Raw genomic sequence first — 24,454 nt, forward strand, 5'->3', positions numbered from 1 at the left:
TCCTCTCTCTCCTTTTACTTAAGATCAAAGGATGTTGGCTGTCAGCTTCATCTGGACCTCTAATGGGTGCTCAAATCTGTTGAATGATTGTATTTAAATACCCAAGAGACTAAAATCTGTCACAGAATTGGCAGGCCAGTAATAAAGAATTTCTTCCCTTTCTCTGTCATCAGAGTTGACAAACTTGGGGAAAAAGATACACTGAGTTTAGAAGTGGTATATTGCCAGGCCAATACTGAGTTGATATTCACTGCTTTTAGCAAAATCTTTGGATTTAATGCATGTTCATGTTTGCAGTATGTATGTTGATTTTATAATTTGAGATTGTATGTAAATCCACATGCTTTACTTCTGTGCAATTGGAGGTTTTTGATTATCGCTATTTCAAGGGGAAGAATTTCACATTCAAAGTGGTCCAAAAGATATTTATTGATGTTTTTGCCTTAAAAACAAACAACAACAACAACAACAAAATATTGTGTATGTATCGCTAGCCATGGAACAGATTAAAAACTTGGCAGTCATTTTAAACTGATAACAACAGATACTATACTTTATCTTAGCCAAAAGGCCAAGAAGTGATGACAATCATTTTAGAAAGGCAATAGAAATATGTGTGCCCACTGGGCTTATTTTGGAAACAAAAAAGAATTTGAAAATGTCAAGTTTACAAGAGCAGAATCCCTTTGTAAGGTGCCAGAACATGGAACATGCTTAACAAGAATCAAGCATGGATTATTGACATTCCTCAAATTGTTAGGGGAAGCACACTAACTGAAACCACCCACCCTGGCCAGGCACCATAGTAACCATTTGCATGAGCTGTTTTACGACAGGAGACAAAATAAGTGAACAGGTGGAACATCGAACTAATAAGCCACCACCACCCGGGAGAGTTCAGGAAAGGTCAAAATACGACACCACGTGTCCAACCATCTCCCAGAATCCTTCTCACTGGCATCCATCTTGGCTGAACAAGGCGTGCACCACCAGGAAGGACTCTGAGTTAGAATGACAGGCTGAAGACAACCTGGAAACTAATCCTATCACCATAAAACCTCTGCAAGCCATGTGGCCAAGCAGTTCTCCTGGGTTCCTTTACCCTATTCTATTGCTCTCTGCCCGGGCAGCCCTTCCCAGTAAAATCTCTTGCTTTGTCAACACATGTGTCTCCTCAGATGATTCATTTCTGAGTGTTAGACAAGAGCCCACTTTCAGGCCCTGGAAGGGGTCCCCCCTCCTGCAACAAAATGAGAGTGTTCATGAGCATAGTTGCCTGGCAGTGAGAAAAAAATTTGTGTTTTTATTAAATCATATTAAAAATATTCACAGTTAACTCCTACTCACTTGCTCAGAGGAGTTTTTGTCAACACTTTAGTGAGCTTTCTTACAGGCCTTTGTCTGGTCATTGATATATTAAATTGTGGCCTAAAAAAATATATGTATATATATATGTGTGTGTGTATGTGTATATATATATAATCGTAGTTTTTAATATCCCCCAAACCAAAAACATTCAATATATTTATATAAATGAGTTATACCATATATAATGCTCAAAAAATTGATGTTTTAAATTTCATCAGTCTACTTATTTTTATAAAATTTAGAATCAAGTTTTTAATATCTAAACCTTTTAAAATTTATTTCACCTTGAAATTTCTTATTAAGTTTAAAAAATTTTTTCCTTCTCATTAGCATTTTAACTATTTTAATGAATCCCTTTCTTAAGCTAATGATTTCTTGATTTTCTTCCTTCATGTGTGTGTTGGTTACAGATCCAATCACCCCACTCCCACGCCATCCTCCTTATACTAGTTGAGGTTTGCTGTTATTGTTCAGTCTCTGAGTGGTGTCCTGACTCTTTGTGATCCCGTGGACTGTAGTATGTAGCACGCCAGTCTTCCCTGTCTTTCACTATCTCCCAGAGTTTGCTCAAATTCACGTCCATTGAGTTGGTGATGCTATGTAACCATTTCATCTTCTGTCACCCCCTTCTTTTACCTTCAGTCTTTCCCAGCATCAGGGTCTTTTCCAATGAACTGGCTCTTCACATCAGGTAAAATATTGGAGCTTCAGCTTCAGCATAAGTGCTTCCAATGAATATTCAGGATTGATTTCCTTGAGGATTGACTGGTTTGATTTCCTTGCTTTTTAAGGGGCTCTCTAGAGTCTTCTCCAGCACCACAATTCGAAAGCATCAATTCTGTGGTGCTCTTTATAGTCCAACTGTCAACATCAGTAGCATCTTCCCAAGTGGCACAGTGGTAACAAAACTGCCTGCCATCGCAGGAAGTGCAAAGAGATACAGGTTCAATTCCTGGGTCGGGGAGATGCTGTGGAGTAGGAAATGGCAAACCACTCCAGTATTCTAACCTGGAAAATTCTATGGACAGAGGAGCCTGGTGGGCTAGAGTCCATGGGGCCACAAAGAGTTAGACACGACTGAGGGAATGCCCACACACATTGTCACATCCCTACATGACTACTGGAAAAGCCATAGCTTTGACTATAGGGATCTTTGTTGACAAAGTCATGTCTTTGCTTTTTAATACAGTGTCTAGGTTTGTCATAGCTTTCCTTCAAAGGAGCAAACATCTTTTAATTTCATGGCTGTAGTCACCTTCCACATTGATTTTTGGAGCCCAAGAAGGTAAAATCTGTCACTGCTTCCACTTTTTCCCCCTTTATTTGCCATGAAATGATGGGACCAGATGCCATGATTTTAGTTTTGAGAATGTTGCATTTTAAGCCAGCTTTTTCACTCTGCCTCTTCAATCTCATCAAGAGGCTCTTTAGTTCTTCACTTTCTGCCTTTAGAGTGGTGTCATCTGCATATCTGAGGCTGTTGATATGCTTTGTTTATGATCCAACGAATATTTGAGGTTTAAGATTATACAAAACTTTCTAGTACTGACTCTTTACTGAATCATTTTCCTCATTGTGGCCCTGTGGACTATCAAGGTAATTCTAGAGTTAGCAAGAACTGAACAATGTCTGTCTTTTTCTGTTCTCCCAGAGAGTTTCTGAAAGGCTGGCATAGTCTGGTCCCCAAAGGATTGATAGAACTCAACTTTAAAATCACCTAGGTTTACTATTTACTTTGCAGAAAATCTTTAAAAATTTGTTTTGATTTTTCTCAACTATTTTTAGGATTATTCAAGAACTATTTCTTCTTGAGAACTTTTTAATAATTTATTTCTAGAACTCTTCATTTTGTATCATTTTTCAAAGTTTTTAACATAATATTTTTCACAGTATCATTTTATTTTCTTTCTACCTTTTTGGTTGTGCATATGTGTGTGCTAAGTCACTTCAGTTGTTTGACTCTTTGTGACTCCATGGACTGTAGCCTGCCAGGCTCTTCTGTTGATGGGATTCTCCAGGCAAGAATACCGGAGTGGGTTGCCATGCCCTTCTCCAGGGAATCTTCCTGGCCCAGGGATTGAACCCAGATCTCTTATTTCTCCTGCATTGGCAGGCAGATTCTTTACCACTGGCACCACCTGGGAAGCTCACCTTTTTTATTGGTTACATTACCTTTAAAATAAAATCATAATATTGTTTATTTGTCTCTTTTCATTTTCCTCCTTCAATCTTGGTAGAAGCTCAGCTATTTTATTAGTCTTTGAGAATAAACTTTTATCTTTGTTGAATTTATTGTATTTTCGTTTGATTGTGGGGCTTACCAGGTGATGCTAGTGATAAAGAATACATCTGCCAACGCAAGAGATTCAGGTTTGATCCTTGGGTTGGGAAGATTCCCTGGAGTAGAAAATAGCAACCCACTCCAGTATTCTTGCCTGGAAAATTCCATAGGCAACGGAGACTGGGGCCGCAAAGAGGTGGACACGACTGAGCATACAGCACATTAATTTTAGCTCTTCTAAAATTTTCTTCTTCCTACTAGTTTCTTCAAACTTAGCCTACTGTTATATTTCTAATTTCTTATTATGGATTTGTATTTTCTAAAGTAATAATTTAAGATCATAGATTTCTTTCTAATGATTAGTTTGGATGCATCCCATAGGTCTTGTCCCATACTCGATCTTTGTATTTTTTATTGTTTAGTACTAAATATTTTAACTTTGCATTACTACTTATTTTATAATTATAGAATTGTGTTTTATATCTTCAAATGTATGGGATACTTTATTTAACTTTTTGTTATTTATTTCTTAATTAAAATGAAAGTCACTCAGTCGTGTCCAACTCTTTGTGACCCCATGGACTATACAGGCCATGGAATTCTCCAGGCCAGAATAATGGAGTAGTCTTACCCTTCTCCAGGGGATCTTCCCAACCCAGGGATCAAATCCAGATCTCCCGCATTGCAAGCAGATTCTTTACCAGCTGAGCCAGGAGGGAAGCCCATTTCTTAATTAACTACACTGCAAATAAAATGGTTTGCATCATGTATTTTGTTTAATATTAACTGAGATTTTTTTTATCTTGTTACAGATCAAGATTTTCTTGTTCCTCATGTACTGGAGCAGATGTATATTCTCTAATTTCTGGCTACAAAATTATATATAATTCACCATTCTGTGCTTGGTCAATGAGACATGTATTTGAAAATCTTCCACTTTGCTTTATGTATTCTGAAGTTATCTTATTAGATGTATAAAAGTGTAGAATTAATACATCTTTCTGATGACTGGCAACATTCATCACTTTGTAGAGATGTCTTTATCCCCAGAGTAATTTTTGTATTAAAGTCCATATTTCTGATATTAATATAGGCACTTTCAGGATTTTTAATTTGTTATTTGCCTGGTGTATCACTTTCCATGCTTCCAATGTTTTTGGATCTTTAACTTTTAGATGTCTCTTATAAACAGAATGTAGCTCAATTTTAAAAGAAGCTTATCAAAGATAAGGTGTCCATATGTGCGTGGATTTATCTCTGGGCTTTCTGTTTTGTTCCATTGATCTATATTCCTGTCTTTGTGCCAGTACCATACTGTCTTGATAACTGTGGCTTTGTAGTAGAGCTGAAGTCAGGTAGGTTGATTCCTCCAGTTTCATTCTTCTTTCTCAAGATCGCTTTGGCTATTCGAGGTTTTTTGTATTTCCATACAAATTGTGAAATTATTTGTTCTAGCTCTGTGAAGAATACTGTTGGTAGCTTGATAGGGATTGCATTGAATCTATAAATTGCTTTGGGTAGTATACTCATTTTCACTATATTGATTCTTCCAATCCATGAACATGGTATATTTCTCCATCTATTAGTATCCTCTTTGATTTCTTTCACCAGTGTTTTATAGTTTTCTATATATAGGTCTTTACCTTATCTTTGACAAAGGAGGCAAGAATATACAATGGATTAAAGACAATCTCTTTAACAAGTGGTGCTGGGAAATCTGGTCAACCACTTGTAAAAGAATGAAACTAGAACACTTTCTAACACCATACACAAAAATAAACTCAAAATGGATTAAAGATCTAAACATAAGACCAGAAACTATAAAACTCCTAGAGGAGAACATAGGCAAAACACTCTCTGACATCCATCACAGCAGGATCCTCTATGACCCACCTCCCAGAATATTGGAAATAAAAGCAAAAATAAACAAATGGGACCTAATTAACCTTAAAAGCTTCTGCACATCAAAGGAAACTATTAGCAAGGTGAAAAGACAGCCTTCAGAATGGGAGAAAATAATAGCAAATGAAGCAACTGACAAACAACTAATCTCAAAAATATACAAGCAACTCCTACAGCTCAACTCCAGAAAAATAAATGACCCAATCAAAAAATGGGCCAAAGAACTAAATAGACATTTCTCCAAAGAAGACATACAGATGGCTAACAAACACATGAAAAGATGCTCAACATCACTCATTATCAGAGAAATGCAAATCAAAACCACTATGAGGTACCATTTCACACCAGTCAGAATGGCTGCAATCCAAAAGTCTACAAGTAATAAATGCTGGAGAGGGTGTGGAGAAAAGGGAACCCTCTTACACTGTTGGTGGGAATGCAAACTAGTACAGCCACTATGGAGATCAGTGTGGAGATTCCTTAAAAAACTGGAAATAGAACTGCCTTATGATCCAGCAATCCCACTGCTGGGCATACACACTGAGGAAACCAGAAGGGAAAGAGACACGTGTACCCCGATGTTCATTGCAGCACTGTTTATAATAGCTAGGACATGGAAGCAACCTAGATGTCCATCAGCAGATGAAAGGATAAGAAAGCAGTGGTACATATACACAATGGAGTATTACTCAGCCATTAAAAAGAATACATTTGAATCAGTTCTAATGAGGTGGATGAAACTGGAGCCTATTATACAGAGTGAAGTAAGCCAGAAAGAAAAACACCAATACAGTATACTAACGCATATATATGGAATTTAGAAAGATGGTAACAATAATCCTGTGTACGAGACAGCAAGAGACACTGATGTATAGAACAGTCTTATGGACTCTGTGGGAGAGGGAGAGGGTGGGAAGATTCGGGAGAATGGCATTGAAACATGTAAAATATCATGTATGAAACGAGTTGCCAGTCCAGGTTCGATGCACCATACTGGATGCTTGGGGCTAGTGCACTGGGACAACCCAGAGGGATGGTATGGGAGGGAGGAGGGAGGCGGGTTCAGGATGGGGAACACATGTATACCTGTGGCAGATTCATTTTGATATTTGGCAAAACTAATACAATTTTGTGAAGTTTAAAAATAAAAAAAAAAAATAAAAAAATAAAAGAAGCTTATCCTTAAAAAGTCTACTTTTTTTGTTGTAATATATAGCTTCATTTTATTTATTTTGATAAGTGAATTTTTTGTCCTAGTATTTTATATGGTGCTGGAGCTATTGATTTGTTTTTTCTATGCTTCTGAAAATGCTCTTTTATGTGAATGGATTTTCTTTTTGTGTTTCCATCTATTGGGTTGAATTTGAAATTATTTTACCTTCTATTTTAACTCTATTTTAACTTGTATTTTAACTCTTTTAATGGGCACCCTTAAACTCGTACCTTGTGCACTTAACAACCTAGAAAAGTCTGAAGTTCATAAAAACATTTAACCTCCTCTTTTGATGAAAGAAAGAATATTATACAAAATATTATCCATTAACTTTGATCATCCTCCTCTTGACTTTCATTCTATTATTTTCCAGTATTTCAATTCTGTCTAATTATACAAATTAAATATAACAACTATTATTTGTAAAGATAATCTTTATTACCCTTATCTTGATTAATTTTTACTATTTCTTGAATCTCAGGCAGTCCTGAGATCATTTTCTCTTTTCCAAATATTGATCCAGAAAAAGATCTTTTAGTAAAAATCTAGTGGTGAATCCCCTTTTTTTTTTAATATAAAAGCAATCTTCATTTCACATTTTTCAAAATAAAGATTTTTTATAGATTCATAATTTTAGGCATGTAGTATATTCTCTCAACACACTGAAGAGTTTATTTTACAGCTTTATTAAATTTTTGCCATTCAAAGATCTGCTATCACTTTATTTTCCTTTCTAGTTTTTTTTTCTAAGTGAATAATTTTGGTATCTTCTTCTTGTCTATTCTTATCTACCCTTTTTACTGCTATATGTCTAGGTGTTGATTTCGTTTATCTTGACTGGTATATATTTTGCTTTCTATATCTAGGACTTCTTTTTTTTATCAGCTCTGGAAATTTTTCAGCTATATCTCTTGAATATCCCCTTGCCTCCATTTTATTTTTCTCCTTCTGCATATTTAATTAGATGTGTGTTAGATAATGCCATTCTGTGCTTCTGTGTTTTTATCTCTATTTTGTATTTTCCGTCTCCTAGTTTCACTATGTTTCCATCTTGATTTCTTCACATTTAACTAATTCTGGATAATTTCTTCAGACTATTCTTTCATCTGGATCTAAACTCCTGTTTAATCCATCCACTGAATGTTTAATTTCAGTGGTTATGTTCTCTAAATGTTCTACTTGGTTCTTTTTAAAATTTTCATCATTACTTAGTACTCTTTTGTCCCTTGCTCATTTAAAAAAGCAATATTTTTATTTTTAAAAATATATAGTACATATCTATTTTTTATTCTGTACTTAATAGTTTCAACTGAAGACTTTGATGATACAATCTATTGTTTCTGGTTACTCTTAACCAGGGTGATTTATTTCTTTGGTGTGTTCTTGATCACTGTAGCTCTTCATTGAGTCCCTTTTCAGAGTTCATAATCCTTTTAATTTTATAAGAGTGTAGGGTAGTAGAGCTGAATTTTTTTCCATTTCATAGGGTACTCTTAGTTTTTTTTGCTGTTCTTATCTTTTTATTCTTTAAAAAAATATTGTGGCTTTTGGTTGAGGTTTCCACGTTGGAATCTTTAAGTTTCTTATTCCTCTTCCTGAATGAGGAAGTTAATGTTCACCTGTGCCTTAATTAAGAGTAGTGTGGAACATGCACCCCAGGTCTGAGCTGGAGTCATGGACAGCTTCAGATCAGGAATGGTGCCTCACAAGTCCTCATCAATTCAACATAGTTTTCTGACTTGATAGCATGTTTCCTTTCAATGTGAGCAGGTGAACTAGGCAGAGACCATATCGGGTTTCAGTAGAGCATATTGGCTTACCATGGTCTTGAAAGTGATCATTCTGGATTTATTTCTGCTCAGTTGCATTCATCCTTAACTGCAAATCTGGTTTTTGTTCCTGTTTTATCCTCCTCCTCATGTTACCTCCAGATGGTAGTTAGAGGTCAGATATCCCAGCCTTCATGGCAGTTTCTCCTGTTCTGTTTGCATGGTGTTGGCTTTGACTTTCTTTCTTTTTTTTTTTTTAAATTTTATTTTATTTTTAAACTTTACATAACTGTATTAGTTTTGCCAAATGTCAAAATGAATCCGCCACAGGTATACATGTGTTCCCCATCCTGAACCCTCCTCCCTCCTCCCTCCCCATTCCATCCCTCTGGGTCGTCCCAGTGCACCAGCCCCAAGCATCCAGTATGGTGCATCGAACCTGGACTGGCTTTGACTTTCTTAGGACTGTACCATGAGTCTTCTTCAGAAGCCATGCCCTTAATCCTCCTTATGTTATATAAAATGCCATTGGAAGAGTCTTTGAGTGATCCTTTGGCTTACTTCAAGATGCTTAAGTTTATATCTTCCTCCTTCATTTTTGGCTACATTTTACCGAACCGAACTCAGTAGCTTTTGTGTGATTGTTCCCCTTGATTTTTTTTTTTTTTAAAGTGTTTGTTTACTAGCTGTTTTCTGAACTTGTGAGTGTAATGTTCCTCCCCATTAAAACTTTTGGGGCACTTTTGGTAGATTTCAAGGAAAACTAAAGAATAAATGTAACTTTGACATATTTTCCTGAAATGCCAAACCAAATGATTTTAGAAAGATGGGGTTAAATTCAAGGCCTGCTTCTTTTTCAATGTAAGCCTGCAGGATGGTCCTTTGCTGTGGTTTGAAATGAGATACCATCTAAGGAGGCAAGCCCAAACAACAAAGCAAGAGGAAGGGTTTAAACACTATGAACTTCTTCCCAGAAAAACGTTTTTAGGGGACTGTCTTTCCTCCATGTTACTTTGATCATAGAGAGTGACACCTTGCATTTCTGTTTTTTCCCATCAGGGTCTTACAGATATTTTGGGTCACAAAAATACTGTGGGAGCTTTTACTTATAGCTTCATCTCTCCTTAGGACTTGGACAGTAGCTCACATGGAGAGTGAGGTTTGAGCCAAAAGACAAGTCCAAGAAAGATTAACCAACACCAAGAGTAGCATTTTAACAGTACATAATTAGATAGAAGTCTTTCCAGGAAGCTTCTCTGTCCTGCCATTATTGAAACTTGGTGTTCATAAAATCTGAGATACACTCAAACATATTTGTATAGTGTTTATCATTTCTATTAAAAAAAAGTGCTGGGTAGAATTAAAATTTTAGTTTGTATTTATTTAATACTTACTACATATATTCTAATACTCTTTAAGCTACCACACATACATTATCTCATATTTCCTGGTCATAATCTAAGAGCTAGTTATTAGGTTGGCCAAAAAATTCATTTGGATTTTTCATAAGCTATTACAGAAAGCCTGAGCAAACTTTTTGGCCAATCCAATATATCATCATTCCCATTTTTCATATGAGGAGATTGTGAGTCATTAAGGTTTTCTGTCTTATCCAAGGTACACTCAGCTAATGAAAAGTGACATTAACCCAACTTTATAATGACTAAAATTTTGAACTTGTAGTCCCATAGCTCTGGAATCACACCCTATCTCTTTCTGCAAGCTTTATAATGTTGGACAAGACACTTAACTTTTCTGAGTCTCAGTTTCTTCAGACATAACACAGAGATAATAGCAACATATATCTATAGAGGTTTGTGAGGATCAAATTGAGTAAGTTATGCATCGAGCTTAGCACTGTGCCTGACACATACTTAGACTCAATAAATGCTGCCTATAAAAAGAAATAATTTATATCTTCATTGAAAGCAAGAGATTACATAAGAAGAGGGGATTCCTGCAAATCAACCTAATAAATCAGAGTTTCCTGAAATTCATACCTACTGATACTTGCAAGAGGAAAGGAAAATGGAATTTTTAAAAATGAATTCACTTGGGAAAAAACATAAGCTCAATCTGGAGACTTTCACAAGCTTCTGAAGAAAATGAACACAAATTATCAGACTGTGTCCAATATTATACTGCTCATTTTGAAGACTTTGATCCTGTAAGTTATGGTTAAACATCAGGAGGCTTTTATTAAGTGAGTGGAAATGTTTGAGCAGAAGCTCATGAGATCTACTGGTGTTGTTAAAGAGCATAGTGAAAGGGTTGAATGCTTGGACTTTGGAATCAGATGCTAGTGTTTGTGTCTCATAATTTTTTGATCTTGGCCTATTCTTTATGCTTAAAATCAAGGTCAAAATTTATTACACAGATCACAAAGCTATTGGGTGATGAAATGAGATTGTTAATGTAAGCTCTCAGTTTAGTGCCTGGTCTATAGGGAAGATTCACTAAACATTCATTATGTTTAAAAACTGCCACACTTTGGCTTTTATCTCCCCAACTCTTTTAAAAGTGTGAAAGTTGGAAAATTCTTTATTGATCCTAGAATTTCTCTTTATTTATAAATAACCTTACTTGAGTATTTATAACTTAGACCATTACTTTCCAAATATGTTCACCTTAAATAAGCCCACACTTCGTGCTCTTCTCTAGATACTCGCTTTTAAAATGCCTTTGAGACAGAAGAAATCATCTATTCTTGTAGCCTTTTACTTTCACTTATTCCATTTATCCCTAAGTGTATTAAAAAAGGCAAGTTTCTCACTATCCTTTGTCCTGAGCTTCTAAGCTAAAAAGATGTGTATTTGTGTAAAGAGATGGTTAGTTCATAGTTAAGGACTGAGCACACACAACTCATTGCTAATAATAAAGTGCCTCAGTATAATTATAGAGTAGCATTCAGTACTTTAAGGGAAAATAAAATTATGGGACTCATTTAATTTTCTTATTTCTCGAATAGGTGCTGTTCTCCTGTAGGTAGAAATTGATATAGTCTTGCCAACTATAATAGTGATGATGCAGTGAATTAGATGTAAAGGTATTCTAGGCATTATGTGTGTGTGTGTGTGTGTGTGTGTGTGTTAGTTGCTCAGTTGTGTCCGATTCTTTGTGACCCCGTGGGCTATAGAGTAGCTCACCAGGCTCCTCTGTCCAAGGGATTCTCCAGGCAAGAATACTGGAGTAGCCAGTAGCCATTCCCTTCTCCAGGAGATCTTCCTGACCCAGGGATCGAACCTAGGTCTACTGCATTGCAGGCAGGTTCTTTACCACCTGAGCCACCAGGGAAGCCCCGAAGCATTACATAACATGAGTCAAATGTTTCCAAGGTGATGTTTCATTTACATCTTTGAGCAACTCCAATGAGGTTAATTTCTGAGTCTTAATTTTACAGTTAAGGACACTGGGGCTCAGAAAAGTAAAGCAACTGGCCTGAGATGACCTGGCTGGTTAGTGATGGAGCATGGAGACAAACATGTCTTTCTTACTATATACTCTGTGCTCTTTTTGCGGTAGGGCATGCCCCCCAGTAAAGTAGCTTATGCTTGTGTGCTAAGTCATGTCAGTCGTGTCTGACGCTTTGCAACCCCATGGACTGTAGCGTGCTAGGCTCCTCTGTCCATGTGGATTCTCCAGGCAAGAATACTGGAGTGTGTTGCCATTTCCTCCTCCAGGGGATCTTTCCAGGGATTGAACTCACATCTCTTACATCTCCTGCATTGGTAGATAGGTTATTTACCACTAGCGTCACCTGGGAAGCCCCCAGATGTTTAAAGCAGCTTAAACATGTGAATTAACCTTTAGATTTTGACATTTTTTCTCCAGGGTTACTTTAACCATCCAGATATACTAGTTATTTTTCCCCCATTGATGGAAAATATTTTTTTCCAGAGGGGCACACCGGTACTTGCTGATGACCAATAAAAAGGAAAATTTGTTCTCTCTTTTAATGTCACTACTTTTATATTTTATATAAAAATAATGTGTATCTCTCCAACTGACCCCACTATCCCATTTACCTTGGCCATTTCACTATGAAAAGTTCTATATAAATATTCCATTTTAACTCAAGTACCACTTTATTTTATTTACTTATGTTGACAAAATATTTTCTGTAACTGTTTGAAAAACTGGGTAAGAAGAGTTTAGAGCTTTGAAACTTTAAATTTCTCTTACTCTTTATCCATGGTTAAAAGGAGCTGACTGTTTCCCATATTAATGAGGTGGTAAAATCAGATGCTTACAATTACCTTGAGACTTAAAGAAGTAAAGCTTTGTAATGTTTTCTACAATCCGTCTACTTTCATGAGATTCTTACTAAAATTTCCTTGTGGCATTTATAAGGCTATGAAACTTGGTTTACCAAAATACCAAGGTCTAAGCAGATCTTCCATGGGAAGTCTTGTGCAATCATACTTGTATTAATACTTCAAGGACATGGCCAGAGATCCTGGGCTATTCTGTCTCTAGCACAAAGGGTTCTGGGGATTATCCTTGTAGAACTAATACAGATTGCAGACTCGTTCTCCTGGTTTTTATTGTTCACCTCCACAAATACAAGATTTGATAGACATAATGTGATTTTTTTCAAATGTCTATCACAAAGCATTCATACCTTTGTATTGCCTAGAAGCCTGATGCATAGTTTCTAGGTTAACCAACAAAGAGGATGAAAAAAAAAAATAGAAAGGCCTGAAGTGCAGTGGTTTAGAGTCTCAACTCTCTGTAGACGTTTTCTTTCAGTATTTTGTAAAATTTGTTTCACTAGACTCTTCTTTCAATAAGAAAACTAACTTATGAACCAAATGTTAGGTTCAGTTTTTGTTTTTTTTTTTTTTGCTGAGAAGCTTATTACAAGACTTCTAAATTTGCCTCCCTCAAGTAGACTCATTTAAAATTTTTCTATTAACAAAGACATGTTATCAGTCTTGGCCACCTTTTTAGCTCACTCAGCTCAAAACTTCCTTGGTTCAAAAGTACACAAGAGCTGATGATTAGAAATGAATTTGCTTTGTAATTTCCAGGCATGTTTCAGGCTTTCCCCCTCTATTTCTTTCATCCCCTTTGCCTTTACATATTTTTTTACTTTCATTTTGTTTTAGCTTTTCTTTGTCCATATCTATGCTGACAAAATTTTATCAAAATTATATAATAAGGTGGTAGCACTTAATGAAACATTGTGAAAAATGTATTATCCTGTTTAAAATATAGAAACTGAGGTAGAATAAATAGAGGAAAGACATGGAAAATCCCACAAATGCAGAAGCCCTGGTCTTTCTACAGTGATCACAGAATTAGAGACAGCCTTTACTTACTTTTATTTCTATACCGGTCTCACAATGCATTCTTCTATAATTCTCTAATATCAAGTAGACCCTTCCTCATTTTAAAACCTTCTCTTACTTCGATACTTTATTTTTGTTATCACTTTTGAATTCCTACCACGCAGTGCAGAGACTGGTATAAAATAGGCTGAAGAATAAAGTACAAAAATTGTTGCCTCAATTCCTCATTTTGATTTCACACATCACATCAATCAAAAAAACCCATTGACTTTACTTCCAAAATATATCCTGACTCTGACCACCTCTTACAGTCACCATTTCTTCTCTGGACCCACTTTCAATGATAGTCCAAGCCATCAACTATTTTTTGTTTGTATTACTGAATGTTTCAAAAGACTAAATAACTTGCCTATTTCCATTCCTATGTGCTAAATAACCAGAGTAAGCTCTTAACAATGTAAGTTAGATCCTCCTGGTCAATTGCTAGAAACTCTCCAGTTGCTTGTTCACTGAAGTGAAGTGAAGTGAAGTCGCTCAGTCATGTCCGACTCTTTGCGACCCCATGGACTGTAGCCTACCAGGCTCCTCAGTCCATGCGATTTTCCGGGCAAGAGTACTGGAGTGGGTTGCCATTTCCTTCTCCAGGGGATCTTCCCGACCCAGGAATTGAACCCGGGTGTCCCACAATGTAGGCAGACACGTTTACCATCTGAGGTACCAGGGAAGCCCCTTAGGTTAAATACAAACTCATTCTCAAGGTTTCCACATCCTTGCAGAATCTGGCTCTTGTTCATCACACTGACCACATCTTCAACCACATTCTGATTTTTGTGCTTTTGCCATAGTGGCCTCTCTTCCCTAAACATGGCATGCTTACCACTGTGGTTCCCTCTACTTTAACCATTTTTCCTTCCAGTGTTCAAGTGGGAGGCTTCTCATCACTCAGTTCTTCATTTCTCAGAGTCTGCTGTGAGAATAGAAATAAGCTCTTCCGTGTCCCGATCTCTGTTGTTTTTCCTTATTCTGTTACCCAGCTTCTTTTCTTTAAAACACTTATCTCTGGAATTATCTATTCATTTACTTCATTGTTCAGTGTCTGCCTTCCTAAATTAGAATTGTGAGAACAGGATACTCATCTGTCTTATTAACTGCAGTATCCTTAGCCTTGGGAACGTGGTACATTGTAGATGCTCAGTCTCTTGGATATTTCCCCTAGAATTTATTATCTGAGTGGTAAATCAATGTGATTTGCAAAAACTAATGAGAAATATAGAATTAGTTGTTGTATACATATGAGTTGTGAAGGGCAATCAAATGGGAAAAGTATGGAGAAGGGAATGGTGAAAATCAAGGCTGAACAATTGGCTAGTGGTGAGTTAGTAATCTAGAAAAGTGCCTGAAATTCAAATGCCCAATTTTCTTCTGAGCACCAAACAAGTACTCTACAGTTGCTTGAAAGAATGTACTTTGATAATTGGAAGGAACTTAATTGTGGGGCAGATCAAAGTTGCTGGAGTAGCAAAGAGGAGAAGCCCAGTCAAAAGCAAAGCCAATCACTGGAGTTGCCGTGTTGGGTCAACAGAACAGTTCTTTGATAGCTAAAGATGTTTGAATTCTGGACATCAGTATATAATGTTCTATTTATTCTTTAAACACAGCTATGGGATTTCTGGGATTTCCCTAGTGGATCAGTGGTAAAGAATCTGCCTGCCAATGAAAGAGATGTGTATTTGACTCCTAAGTCAGGAAGATCCCCTGGAGTAGGAAATGATAATCCATTCCAGTATTCTTGTCTGGGAACATATTTTGATAACTGGAGACTTCCTTTTTCACTAATGAATTTCCAGAGTTAACCTCTATTAAATGAAGTAACTGAAAAATGCCTCTAGTCTTTGGTAACTTCTAAGAGACTATATAAGTAGTCTAATCATTCATCAACCCATAGTTTTCTCAGATATCTTAGTGATCATTTTATCATGTATAATAATAAACTTAATCCCTTGTCACTACAGTTTGTCAGTCCTTGTTCATCACTCTAGAAAAACACCAAGTCTACACCATTATCCTTATAACAATCTATTAACTATGAAAGATAACTACCTCCCCTCAGCAGCCCCAAGACTCTAACCAAATATCATTTAAAACATACCAAATTCCCCAGTAATGTCATGTGACAATATTCCCAGAACTTTAAACATTGTCAATGTCTGATTCTTCTTTAATTTGTAAACATTCTATTTCAAGGTTTTATCCAGGATCAGACAGACATGTCTCACTTGATATTGGCATTATACTCTTATTAATATAGCCTGAGATTTCATTGACTTTCAGCTTTGTTATCATCTTTTGACTCATGATAGCCCTACTTGTGAGCATTTTAAATGACATTGTTGCCCTGAATTTTGTTCCTGCATAATCAGACTTCAAAAATATCCAATTTCTTCTTTAAACAGAGCTATGGAGATTCTGAGACTATCCAATGCCTGATTTAAATTGCCCTCTATTAAATTCCATTTTATTGGCTTAGCTCCATTATGGCTTTTGATATCTTTTCCAAAATGCTTCCCATAGAACATTCGTGTGCTCACAAAGGTAGCAACACACAAACATACACTCACACAAACACACACACATTTCCCATCATGTTATAAGTTTGAGACATTTTGGGTTAAAGGGAGGCTGAAAAGATTTATCTCTGCACAAACTCTCAGAGCTTAATCTCTAGAAGAGAGAAATGTGATAAGCTGTTTTTCAAGAATTATTTACCATGAAATCCTTTTTTGTAAAATACCTACCAATAGTTGCAGAAACAAAAATATCTGTGTGACCTCAAGCACATTATGAATCTTCTAGAATCATGGCCTCCTAACCTAAAAAGTAATAATAATAATATTTATCATATAAAGTTATCACAAATATTAAAGGAAGTGATATATTTGACCTCAAGAAAGAGTTCAATGTTTTCTCTTTTTTATTCTCTTTTGTTAAGATTTTTAGTTCAGTTTATGACTTTTATTGACATATGATTATATTTAGTTTTCTAAGTCCAGCAAAATGTTTATGTTTGTCTTTAATTTTTCAATGAAATTACCAGACTCTTCTATTATTCTTTCTCTATTCGTCTATTCTAGAATTATTTCAGCCTTCTATTTAATATCACATTGATATTCTACTTTATTAGCTAGTTTTGATTAAGTTCAATTCAAGCTGTTTCTTGACCTTTCTCACCAAGCTTGTTCACCTCAGCCTTCTTAGCCATGCATTATGAATCCTCATTCCTCCTCTCCATTCCCCTCTCCTGGGAATGCCCTGGCAGTCCAGTGGTTAGGACTTCTTGCTTTCACGGCCGAGGGCCCAAGGTTCAATCCTCGGTCAGGGAACTAAGATCTTGCAAGCTGAATGTTGTGGCCAAAAAAAAATTGTCCTTTCCCACTTCTTAGGGTGCAATCACATTGAATCTAAGGTTTTTCTGACTCTTTTGACTGTCAATGAATATTTGTTTACATAAGGTATTTTGAGAGCGCAATCTTTAAGTGTTCTTGGCTGATATTTGCAAAGCTTTTTCAAGTTTTTTGGTCTTTTAAATTTTTTTCTGTGGAATAAATTGAAAGAAGAATTAAAGAAACACCTGAAAATAAGACAGGGCTTAGAACCATACTTGCAATTTCTCTGTTTTGGTGACTCTTCTCTTCATGCAGAAATGGCAGCAACTCCTCTGTCTCCCCACCCAGATGTCTGGGGCTGCCCTAGAGAAGGCCCCAGATGCCTCTTTCAGCTGTGATATGCGGTGACCCAGAAAGGGGCAAGGTAGTGAAGAGAAGGGAGCCAGTGTGAAGAAAAGAGCGAGCACATTTGCTTTTAAAATAACTCCATTTGGGAATTTTAGAATCCATTTTACTTCCTCAGTGCCTCTCCTGATAATATTAATAATTAGTCCACAGTAAATTCTCTGTTAGGAACTTACATGTATTGAAATTACTCTGAGTTTATCTTTTCTTCTCCTTTGGGAATCTGTAGTTCCCACCCTGAATGGCAGTGCTCTGGAGAATTTACATGAGCAAGTCACCCACCAGCTCTTCACCTGCCAGACAGTGGGTGCAGATGATCAATGTCCTACTCAGGCACAGAAGGGAAATCAGCATCCCCACTTTTTTATACCTCACAGTTTCCTTTACTATTCAAAACAGACTTGTTTCCTCAATCCTAAAGAAGGAAGCCATGTTAGACACATAATTTTATTCCCACAAACAGACTTGGCTTTGATAAATAACTGGAGTGTGTGTGTGTGTGTGAATTATGTTGGCACAATTTCGAAGGACAGCGTTAATCTTAACACCTCCTTCTACTCTTAATTTCCTTCAAAAAAGGCAGCATCTTCAGGATTTGTCCTCCCTTTCTTAGCAAGACCCGAACCTATTCCTCTCTTGTATCCAGTCCCCAGATTCTTTCTTCCTTTGTAGTAATATGAAAGTGAATGTGTTAATCAAGTAAAATAATTTCTGTACGTATCTCAGAAGATTTGTATCCGTGTTATGGCAATGGCACATTCTCTCTGGGGGATTCTGGCAAGTCTCAATAATTCTGGACCTCAGTTTTCTCATCTGTAAAATGAGACACTGAACTAGAATGACATCTAAGTTGCCCTTAGTACTAAGTGAAACTTTAGTTAGCCATGGGTAGTATATATATGTCCAAGATGGTGAAAATTTCCTTACCGTCATAAATGTGCCATTTATTTCTTTGTAGAAAGAGCATGGGGCTCATGGTCAGATAGCCTTGGTTCTTAATCTCACTTTTTATTAAATTATGTCATTATATCAATCAGAGTTTAACTGGGAAAATAGAAACCACTGTGAGGACATAATGGGCTGCCTATGACCTAGAACCCACTGCTTACTCTTCAAAGAGACACGTGCGTCTGCTCTCTGTGGAACTAAAGAGTGGTGGCGACAAGCAGTTCCATTAAATGATAATAGTAATGGGCTTCCCTTATGATTTTGTTTGTATTTCAGAAAACTCTGGTCTAAGAGCTTCTAAAACTTCATATTTTAGGTGTAGAAATAAAACAGGTGTAGAAATCCTGTTGGGGTCTCTTTTAACAATTGGTTTATTAGAATAATTCAGGGAAGGGTGGTAGAATTGTAGAAGGAGGGCATAATTTGGAAATAATAAACAGAAAGAGTTTTGACCTAAAGTTATGGTGAGGAAGGAAACACTATTTAGGAAAATGAAGATATATATATATATATATAATTTGTATACTACCAGCAGCCTCCAGATGCAATAAGCAGAAGCCAACATGCATTACTAGTCAGAAAATTTGGGAATCACAGACTTCTATATGGAAGTGTTCAGCAGGCAGCCAACTGTTCCAAGTTTTGTTTTTCTCTAGATGAAAGCGTGTCTTTTTTGAGAAAGTGGAAAGGGTCATAGAATATTTCCCCAAGGCTTGGTTATATATACATGGGAGGAGTGGGACTCCCCTGATGGTCCAGTGTTTAAAATTCTGCTCTTCCAGTGCAGGGGGAACAGTTTCAATTCCTGGTTGGGGAATATACCATGCTGCGAGGTATGGCCAAAAAAATTTTTTTTAAAGAAAGAAAGAAAAAATTATTAGAAAATTAAGAGTGGGAGGAGTATTACTTTCAGATTGCTCAAGCTTATTACATTTCCAAGTGCTGTTGGTCTGTAGGAAATACTGTTAAAGAGGTTCAGAAGGAAGATTTTCTTGAATATGATAAAACAGTAACAGCAAAAATTATTAGTGGTAAAGAAAAAAATCAATAATGTAAATAGAAAAACAGAATTTAAACAGAAGCTTAGGAGTCTGAGCAATGGACTAAATTATAAGCATTAGCAAGATGTGAAAGTTGACTTATTTTCTGTATTTCCTGCAGAAAGGACAGAGCATAGCAGACATCCTTGACTATGATCACATGTACATGAAATAACTGTAATAACAATTGAATAGAAGAGCTGTTTTACTATCACAAGTTTGACAGAGGGAATAGGAAATATCTGTTGAGACTGAATTTTCTTATTGAACGGATGGAGAAAAATAGTTGCTTCTTAAGGGAAAGTGAAAGTGAAGTCGCTCAGTCATGTCCGACTCTTTGCGACCCCATGGGCTGTAGCCTACCAGGCTCCTCTGTCCATGGGATTTTCCAGGCAATAGTCTTGGAGTGGATTGCCATTTCCTTCTCCAGGGGATCTTCCCAACCCAGCGATAGAACCCAGGTCTCCTGCATTGTAGACCGACGCTTTACCGTCTGAAACACCAGGGAAGTCTCTTAAGGGAACTGATAAGCTAATATTGGATGCAAGTCAATTGAAATACTTCTTTAAATATTGTAAAACACTCTTAAGATTGACATTATGAATAACACTGTTTTGGAACTGGCTAGTGACCATAGCATATTGAAAAGCAGAGACATTACTTTGCCAACAAAGGTCCAACTAGTCAAGGCTAAGGTTTTTCCAGTGGTCATGTATGGATGTGAGAGTTGGACTGTGAAGAAGGCTGAGTGCAGAAGAGTTGATGCTTTTGAACTGTGGTGTTGGAGAAGACTCTTGAAGAGTCCCTTGAACTGCAAGGGGATCGAACCAGTCCATTCTGAAGGAGATCAGCCCTGGGTGTTCTTTGGAAGGACTGATGCTAAAGCTGAAACTCCAGTACTTTGGCCACCTCATGCGAAGAGTTGACTCATTGGAAAAGACTCTGATGCTGGGAGGGATTGAGGGCAGGAGGAGAAGGGGACGACAGAGGATGAGATGGTTGGATGGCATCATCGACTTGATGGATGTGATTTTGAGTGAACTCTGGGAGTTGGTGATGGACAGGGAGGCCTGGCGTGCTGCCATTCATGGGGTTGCAAAGAGTCGAACATGACTGAGCGACTGAACTGAACTGAACTGAGTGCCTGGAAATCCCATGGACGGAGAAGCCTGGTTAGGCTGCAGTCCATGGGGTCGCTAAGAGTCAGACACGACTGAGCGACTTCACTTTCAGTTTTCACTTTCATGCATCAGAGAAGGAAATGGCAACCCACTCCAGTGTTCTTGCCTGGAGAATCCCAGGGACGGGGGAGCCTGGTGGGCTGCCATCTATGGGGTCGCACAGAGTCGGACACGACTGAAGCGACTTAGCATGCATGCATGCATTGGAGAAGGAAATGGCAACCCACTCCATTATTCTTGCCTGTAGAATCCCATGGACAGAGGAGCCTGGTGGGCTGCCGTCTATGGGGTTGCATAGAGTCGGACATGACTGAAGCGACTTAGCAGCAGCAGTGTAACAGAAAGAAAAGGACTTCTGTAGTTGGACAGACCTGGGTTTTAACTTGCTGCTTTTTCACAAGATCCATAACCTTGAAAAGCTTACTTAGCTTTCAAAGCTCGGGTTTCCTTCTCCCTATAATGCAAATAGTAAGACTTTCTCATTGAGTAGTTGGGAGGATGATGGGAGAAATCACAGAAAAAGGGCAAAATGGAACTTGATCTTTCACGAGTAGTTACAACAGATTCCTTCTTGAGGGCGGGTGAAATACTGGGGAAGTGTTTGTTATCAGCCAGCAGCCAACCTGCCCAACATTCAGAAGGTTCAGAAATCTAGGCACTGTTGAACAACCTAGCATAGAAGACATATGTCAGAGTTTGGAATTCTAGTCAATTGTGTTTTTTTGGCAGTCAGCCATGCCATTTTTGTTGTTGTTGTTATTGTCAAGGGCCTTAAGAGTAAGTCTAAGAGTCAGAAGTAAAGGGAAAGCACAGTACTGTACTAGTTTGAGAGGATTACACAGGCTTAAAGAAGAACCTAATCAAATGGAAGTGCTGTGAGCTCTATTAACACAGCTTCAAGGGCAGAGAATTTTAAATCTGCCTTTAGCTGGCCTTCATCTGCAGGCTTTAGTTTTCCTTTTCAGATATTTTAATGGTCAATAATGCTTCTCATGAATATTGAAATATCTTCCAAGATGAAGTTCCTGGAAATATTTTTCATTCCTTTTTGGCTTAGGATTTTGAGCAACCTTCTTTGTGATTAGAATGTAAAGACGTTATTTTCTTTTTCCTGTTGGTTATAAAGGATTTATATATTTCAGACATTAGAAAGTCAGGATCCCACATGAATAGAATATGAATGTGGATGAGATCCCTGAAGAGAAAAGTCAAAAAGTCTCACCTTATGACTGCTGATAAAGACTCTCTTTACAGGATATGTGTTGTCATGGTGATGGGGAACAGGGACTGAATTGGGACGGGGTTAGATAAGACATTATAATTATACTTAATGATATATAACTGTAATTGTAGTATATATAAACTCTGCAGAAAAGCACACTTCCTTGCTCTAGTCTTGGGCATCACACAGCCTGCTTACAGGGTATAGACAGACATTATGCTAAACAGTGAAATGTTCTGTGAGTCAGACTGGTTTCCTTCATCTCTGCCTTACCTGAACTCTAACCTCAAAGTTGAGAGTAGGAGTTGGGTGTGGAGGTTGTCCTGCTAGTTAACATCAGGAGCTACCTTGAGAAGAGTTGGGGAAGTACTGATATCTTAAATCAGAAACTTTCTTGATATCCTTAAATGTCAATTTAACACATTGAAATATTTACTTAGCAATACTTGTGCACTCAGCACTCTGACAGTTATTGTAGGATACACAGAAGAGTTAGGGTGGTATCCGTAATTTAAAGGAGATAAAAGTCAAATGCAACTTGCATTTTTATTATTTATTGATGAATTCTTTTAAAATTCTGTGTAAAAGCATTGGAAATCTCATCTAGGAATGGGTACCAAATGCCGATTTTTCAAAGAATTGTTTTTAGTAATAAATAACAAGAATATAATTTCATTGATGATACCAGTATAATACATGAAAATGTGTACACTGAATTATGGGCTATTTCCTTAGTTCTTTTTATACTAACTTCATGATTTATTCCAAACCTTAAACCATCTGTACTGTCAATTTTCTTTTTATTTCAATTCATTTATTTGAAAAAGAAATGGAATTTGGAAACAAATATAGCTGAAATCAGATTGATTATATTCTTTTCAGCTGAAGATGGAGAAGCTCTATACAGTCAGCAAAAACAAGACCTGGAGCTGACTGGCTTAGATCATGAACCCCTTATTGCAAAATTCAGACTTAAATTGAAGAAAGTAGGGAAAACCACTAGATCATTCAGATATGACCTAAATCAAATCCCTTATGATTATATAGTGGAAGTGAGAAATAGATTTAAGGGACTAGATCTGATAGACAGAGTGCCTGATGAACTATGGACAGAGGTTCGTGACATTGTACAAGAGACAGGGATCAAGACCATGGAAAAGAAACGCAAAAAGGCAAGATGGTTGTTTGAGGAGGCCTTACAAATAGCTGTGAAAAGAAGAGAAGCAGAAGGCAAAGGAGAAAAGGAAAGCTATACCCATATGAACGCAGAGTTTCAAAAAATAGCAAGGAGAGAAAAGAAACCCTTCCTTAGTGATCAATGCAAAGAAATAGAGGAAAAAAACAGAATGGGAAAGACTAGAGATCTCTTCAAGAAAATGAGAGATACCAAGGGGACATTTTATGCAAAGATGGGCACAATAAAGGACAGAAACAGTATGGACCTAACAGCAGAAGATATTAAGAAAAGGTGGCAAGAATACACAGAACTACACAAAAAAAGATGTTAATGACCCGGATAACCATGATGGTGTGGCCACTCACCTAGAGCCAGACATCCTGGAATGTGAAGTCAAGTGGGCCTTAGGAAACATCATTATGAACAAAGCTAGTGGAGGTGACAGAATTCCAGCTGAACTATTTCAAGTCCTAAAAGATGGTGCTGTGAAAGTGCTGCACTCAATATGCCAGCAAATTTGAAAAACTCAGCAGTGGCCACAGGACTGGAAATGGTCAGTTTTCATTCCAATCCCAAAGAAAGGCAATGCCAAAGAATGCTCAAACTACCGCACGATTGCACTCATCTTGCTGCTGGGTTGCTTTAGTTGTGTCTGACTGCATGACCCCATAGACGGCAGCCCACCAGGCTCCCTCGTCCCTGGGATTCTCCAGGCAAGAACACTGGAGTGGGTTGCCATTTCCTTCTCCAGTGCATGAAAGTGAAAAGTGAAAGTGAAGTTGCTCAGTCGTGTCTGACTCAGCGAACCCATGGACTGCAGCCTACCAGGCTCCTCTGTCCATGGGATTTTCCAGGCAAGAGTACTAGAGTGGGTCACCATTGCCTTCTCAGCTGGTAAAGAATCTGCCTCCAATGCATGAGACCTGGATTCAATTCCTGGGTTGGGAAGATCCCCTGGAGAAGGGAAAGGCTACCCACTCCAGTATTCTGGGCTGGAGAATTCCAAGGACTTTACAGTCCATGGGGTTGCAGAGTCGGACACGACTGAGCGACTTTCACAACTATGCACTCATCTTACACACTAGCAAAGTAATGCTCGAAATTCTCCAAGCCAGGCTGCAACAGTACAGCAGCCGAGAACTTCCAGATATCCAAGCTTGATTTAGAAAAGGCAGAGGAACTAGAGTTTGCCATCAAACTCTGTTTGCCAACATCCATTGGATGATAGAAAAAGCAAAAGAGTTCCAGAAAATCATCTACTTCTGCTTTATTGA

At 37.4% G+C, this 24,454-nt stretch overlaps 1 non-coding gene across 1 annotated transcript; it reads right to left on the reverse strand.

Annotated features, from left to right (window-relative positions):
* Positions 1 to 388: 388 nt before the first annotated feature.
* Positions 389 to 583, reverse strand: LOC129648115 (U2 spliceosomal RNA). Its single transcript, XR_008712698.1, has one exon. It is a non-coding gene; the product is annotated as a U2 spliceosomal RNA (small nuclear RNA).
* Between the last annotated feature and the right edge of the window lie 23,871 nt (positions 584 to 24,454).

This window comes from Bubalus kerabau, chromosome 3, assembly GCF_029407905.1.
Source record: "Bubalus kerabau isolate K-KA32 ecotype Philippines breed swamp buffalo chromosome 3, PCC_UOA_SB_1v2, whole genome shotgun sequence".
NCBI classification, from domain to species: domain Eukaryota; kingdom Metazoa; phylum Chordata; class Mammalia; order Artiodactyla; family Bovidae; genus Bubalus; species Bubalus kerabau.